We start from the raw sequence: 6,303 nt of genomic DNA on the forward strand, positions 1-6,303 counted from the left end.
TATAGGGAAGCATGAGTCACTGGGACCACTTTGTCATGCAAGTAACAGGCAAGAAGCAAGGGGAAGAGCAAGGCCCAAAGCCAGATAGATGCACTGGTCACTTGAGCCTTTCACCTCTGATGAGTTTCTCTGCAGCCCGGGGAGTTCCTCTGAGCCAGAGATAGAACTGGGTCATGTGACTCCCCTTAGCTTCAAGGAATTCTGGGAACCTGAGTATTTTAACGAGCACATTGCAATCTTCTACAAAACCTGATAAGGAAGAAGGGGAGAATGGCACTTGAGGGCGGTAACAGGCAGAATGTTCTGTAGAAGCCTTGGAGGGGTAGGGAGGAAATAATGGCTGCTGAGCCCCTTTATGGCAGAGAAACCACACTCAGCACCTTTGACATGTTACCTCAGAAGAAAATGGAGAATCTGGTTTTGCAGGTCAGGGGCGAGGCCTGAACGTGCATCTCTAACAAGTGTTCTGGGGATGCTGAGACTGCGGAAGGAAAACCACAGTTTGAGCGGCCCAGAACCGAGGTACACCGAGGAAACAAGCAACCCCCAAATCTCAGAGGGTTAAATGGCAAAGGCTTGTTCCGTACTCATGCCGCATGTTCACTGTGTTTCTGGGGCTTTGCTGCGCTGGTGACCAGTTTGGAGGGAAAGAAGTCGTGGCATAGCACCACCTGGCTCTTATAGGCATTCCAGTTGAATGGCCATGACCAACATCAGGCGGGGAGAAGCTGTACTGGGAGAATAATACTGAAGATTACCACAGCCTTCACCAAAGCAGTGGGATTTGACCTGATGGGGCTTTGAGGGATGAACAAAGGCTTATCCTATAGAGCAGGTGGGGAGAACATTCCAGACTGAGGGAACACCATAAATAACTACCATTGACTGAACACCTGTTATGTGCCAGCTTTCAGATTGTTTCCTAATTGGCCCTCACAAGAACCTGAGATATTTTTAGTCATTTTTATAAAAGAGGAGACTGAGGGTCCGACATCAGCTAAGTTGCTTGCTGACGGTCACAGGGCCAGAAAACAGGAGTCCAGGAAATCAAACCCAATGTCTGGGACTTTCCCTCCCATGCCACAGTGGACAAGTGGAGGCATGTGGCTGCGTAGGGTGTTTGCAGAATGGTCTGTATGCTGCTGTTTCCCTGGAAATGGTCCCAGCATCTAGAGGATGTTTTCATTTTTAATTTTTTTAATGTTTATTTTTGAGAGAAAGAGAGACAGAGTGTGAGCAGGGGAGGGGCAGAGAAAGAGGGGGACAAACAACCCAAAGCAGGCTCCAGGCTCTGAGCTGTCAGCACAAAGTTCACTGCAGGGCTTGAACTCACAAACCTCCAAGACCATGACCTGAGCTGAAGTCGGACGCTTAACCAACTGAACCACCCAGGCACCCCTAGAGGATTTTTAAAAAACTTTTTCTTTTATTTTAGAGAGAGAGAGAGAGAGAAGCCGGGGGAGGGGGTGTGAAGTGAGAGAGAGAATCCCAAGCAGGCTCCATACCCAGTGTAGAGCTCGATGCGGGGCTTGATCCCACGACCCTGGTATCATGAACCTGAGCTGAAATCAAGTGTCAGACACTCAACCAGCTGAACCATCCAGGCACCCCAAGCATTTTGTTTTTGTTTTTCGAGGAGGAGGGATCACAGATTGTAATTTTTATTATGGTAAAATATACATAAAACTTACCATGTTAACCATTTGTAAGTCTACAGTTCAGTGGCATTAAGTACATTCCCATTGTTGTGCAATGACCGCCACTGTCCATCTGCAGAACTTTTTAATCTTGCAAAGTTGAAATTGTGCCCATTGAGCACTAACGTCCATCCTAGCCCCTGGCAACCAACCACCATTCTACTTTGTCTCTATGAATTTGAGGACTCTAAGAACTTGTTCTTGTGTGCACAGCTTATCTCACTTAGCATAGTGCTACACTGTTCACCTTGTGACAGTACTATTGAAACCTTATTCCTTTATATGGCTGAATAATATTCCATTTTATGTAGGTACCCCATTTTTATCCGTTCACCTGCTGATGGATGTTTGGGTTGTTTCCACCTTTTTTCTGGGTATCGTGACAAATGCTGCTATACATATGGGTGTGCAAATATCTCTGAGTCCCTGCTTTTGAATTCTTTTGTGTATGTACCCAGAAGTGGGGCAGTTGGATCCAGAGGAATTTTTAACATAAAGGACTCTATATGGGTCAGAGGTGCTGGCAGGCTTTGTTGGGGTCCAGAGAAAATGCAACACACCAGCACCGTAGAGGATGCCAAGCCTCACCAGGCAACCTCAGCCCACTCACTGCACCCCCACGGGTGGGAGAGCCCCCTACTACCACACCACCCAGGCACAGGAAGGCTGCCTTGTTATTTAACGGTCTTGCAGGCATAGAAGTGATCTTGCCCCCACGTTGGGAGTCGGGATGCTCTGGAGGGAGAACAGCCACTAACCCCTGAGACTCCCTTTCCCTCATCTATCAAACCAAGGCAGTGGTATTCTCTTGCCTACCTTGCAGATTGTCGGGAGGTTCCAACGAACACAAGAACGTGAGAGACAGGGAGGGGCCACAGCCTGCTCTAGACCCACCACCCCTGCCCGGGCTGCCCTCCAGGCTCCACTAGTGCTGGGTCAAACAGGGGCGCTGCAGGAGTGGTGTCTGGGAGGGCAGAGGGGCCTCTGGGGCCGTTTCAATAAGGTCAGGAGAGCCCTACGGCTGAGATAGCTAAAAAGAGGACAGCAGAGGCAATACGCTCCCTGGCGACAGTTCCAGGGCAGTGGTTCTCAAACTGGGGCAGGTCGGAGAAGCCCCAGAGGGCTCATTAACACACGGGGGGGGGGGGGAGGGCACCCCCAAGATTCTGATTCAGGAAGTCTAGGGTGGGGTCCAAGAATCTGCATCTCTACAAGTTCTCGGGGATGCTGATACTGTTGGTCTGGGACTGCTCTAGAAAATGGAAGAGAAAAAGCTGCTCATTTGGAGGACCATGGACACATAAGTCCCTCCACCCTTCCCAGCCTCTTCCCTCCCTTTCTCGTTTCCTTCCTTCCTGGTCCAACATTTAATATTAGAGTGCAGAGTCTGGGCTGGGCTGACCAGATGGCTGTTGGCTGCTGAGGGACCCAGGCTGTGGTGTGACCGGATGTGGAGGAGTCAGAGTGAGTCAGATCGCCAGCAGAGGGAAAATACCATGTTCCAGGCGAGGGGCCAGGGCGACCTTCCAGGCTCTGTAAGAGCTCAGGGCATTGTGCAAAGCCCAGACAGCCTTCCCCTGGGGTCGGGTGGTCCCCAGGCAGCAGAACACTGGGACAGGCAGCTGCTATAGTGCTGTGCCAGGCCCACGAGCCCGACCCCAAGGTGCTTACCCAGGCTAGGCCTTCAGAGGCAGGACTGGAGAGCAGGCTGGGAAGCCCAGTGAGTAGGGGCAGAAGTCCTGTGGGCATTGGGAGCAGCCAGCCCTCAGCCCTTAGATGGCCAAGCCGTTAAATTTGCCCCTTTGAATGCTCCAAAGTCCATGTGTCCCACCCGTGATCCCTGGTGAACCCTGCAGTCCACCTTCCCATGGGCTCATCCACCAGACTTGTGTGGACCTTTCCCTCCCCTCCCTAACCTGGGTCTCATTTCTCAGGGGCCCCATTTCTATTTTCAGGGAGGTCACTAACCTACCTGATCAATGGAATCTAAGCCTTGCCACCCCGTGCCATCAGAACCTGATGAAAATGCCAGGAGGTGCACTGTGCAAAGGCACAGCTCCAAGAAGGACATCAGTCCCGGGAGCTTCATCAGGACTGGATCTGGCTCTGGGGCAACGCTTTCACGTTCTCTAGGTCTACTTCTTCAACCATGAAATGGGGCCAAGGGGACACCCACCGCAGGAAATTAGAGGAGATAACATCACAGAAGTCCTTTGTAACTGGTGCCGGCGAGGTTCCGAGAGTCCTTCTGGTAATGCATACTAGGTCGGGCCCTCACAATGTTTTCTCAAACTCTTCAAAATTTACTTCTACTTTTATTTAGGCCATAGATTGGGGTTCTTAGTTCTTGAAGGTGAGGGAGATGTCCACACCTGTAACAGGGCTGGAGATGCTGTGCAGAAGCCCAGGGCTCTCTGTGCACCGCTCCCGACTTCTGGTAACTTTGTTACTGCTGTCCCTTCAGTACCGTGGAGACACGGTCATGGGTGTAAGTCTTCTTGTTAGCCCCCCTTTCAATCTATGTACCTCAGAAGATGCCCCAGCTGCCCGAACTAAAATCTAGGGGTGAGCATGGCCCAGTGTGGCCTGTAGCCAACCTGCTTAACCACAGTGTGGGTTCTGCACTAAACTCTGGGCCTACAGTATCCTGTTGATTTCATTTTGGGGAGAAAGTATTTAATGCAGATGACAAGACTATCTGTATCTAGGCTTGGGGAGGAAAAGGAAGGGCATGGTCAGGACATTTATGTTGGCACATGTCTTCCAGGCCTTCATGCCTAGACTTGCTCAAGTGGAGTCACCTGAGCAGCCAGCGTGAGCTGAGGAGCTCAGCCCTGTTCCGTCATAGGGTTCTGGCCTTTCAACCAGGCCTGGGAACAAACCAGAGCTGTATGGCGTCCTGAACTGAATGGAGCTCCCTGATTACCATCATGGAGTGAGGAGGGTGTGCTGCTTAGAGCTTGGGGTACAGTCCTCACTGATGGCCTTGACTTCTACGTGGCAACTTCTCAAAGATGTTTCTTCTAAGAAATACTTGCTGGGCAAGTGTCCCCTCCTCCTGCCCCTGTAGGTGCGCTGCGGGCAGGAACTTCTAAGTTGAATAAGCAGCCTCCCTAATATGCTGGGCTGGGAGGGAGCTGTGGGCCTCTTGCTTTCTGCCTAGAAACATCATGCCTTTTCTGTGCTGAACCACAGGTAGAGCAGAGTGAGGCACCTTTGGCCTCCATTCTATCGTTGCAGACATCTACCATGGCTCCATGACAGCTTTCTCTCTGTCTCTCTCTCTCTCTCTCTCTCACTCACACACACACACACACACACACACACACACACACACACACACACACACACACTCCTACTTTTTGAGGGCAGGGATCAGATCTTAAGATCTAAGTAGTGAAACCTGGTATTAGTGATTCACTCCTTGAGATGTCATGACACAGAAAGTGAATGACTGTGACTTGCACAATATAGGGCTTATTCTAAGTCAGTTGTTCTCAACCTGCTGCACAGAGGACTCTCCTGGAGATCTTTCAATGTGCAGGCCACCCTCTGGGACTCATTAAACCAGAATCTCTTGCAGGGTGCCCCTGGAATCAGTTTTTACAAAGCTTCCCAGGTGTTCTACTCCTGATACTACACTATCTGTTGGCTAACTTGAATTTAAGTAAAATATTGGAAGAAAAAGAAGAAGAAGAAAAAAGCTTCCCACATGGTCTGAATGTGCAGAATTGAGAACCTCTGCTCTAAATGGACCCTGGCAAAAAGGCGTACTTGATGGTGTAGAAATTTAAAATTTTTGACTATAGCTATTCTGGTGGTTGTGATTGAAGAACCCTGTGTAAACAGAGCAGGGGAGAGAAAACTGCCCCAGGGCTGGGAGACCTTGTGGAAGGCCTATCAATTCCATCACCTGAACTGTGTGACCTCAAGCACAAGCGGTGACTGCCTTACCCATCCTGTCCCACTGAGAAGTCTGGAGGACAACTTGTTACCTAACTGGGCCGAAGGACCAGTCTTTTCTATTTCAGGAGTATTTTCTACACTCGTACAGCCCCCATTTAATCGTAAACTAAAATTTTAAGACTGGCAAGCAATGGAGAAACACTTAAGTGTTAACCTAAGTCTGTGTAGATGCAGACCACCTAAGGGCCCCAACATCAGATCCACTGATTTAGAGAGTGCGCGCACACATACACATGCACAGGCAGGGGAGGGGCAGAGGAAGAGGGAGAGAGAGAATCCCAAGCATGCTGCATGCTGAGTGCAGAGCCCTATGCAGGGCTGGATGCCATGACTGTGAGATCATGACCTGAGCCAAAATCAAGAGTTGGACACCTAACATACTGAGCCACCCAGGCGTCCTGCAACATCTGATTAAATCAGTTCACAACAACTACCATATATAACAAAAGAGGAAAGAACAAACATCAACAGGGCTGTGGAGAAGTCTGAACCCTTGTGAGCTGTTGGTGGGAATGTAGAATGGTAGAGATGCTGTGGAAAATAGGACGGCAGCTTCTTAAAACCTTAAAAACAGAACTGCCATCTGATCCAACAATTCCACTTCTGGGTCTAAACCCTCAAACTAGAAGCAGGAACTCTA

The sequence above is a fragment of the Acinonyx jubatus genome, chromosome A3 (assembly GCF_027475565.1).
Source record: "Acinonyx jubatus isolate Ajub_Pintada_27869175 chromosome A3, VMU_Ajub_asm_v1.0, whole genome shotgun sequence".
NCBI classification, from domain to species: domain Eukaryota; kingdom Metazoa; phylum Chordata; class Mammalia; order Carnivora; family Felidae; genus Acinonyx; species Acinonyx jubatus.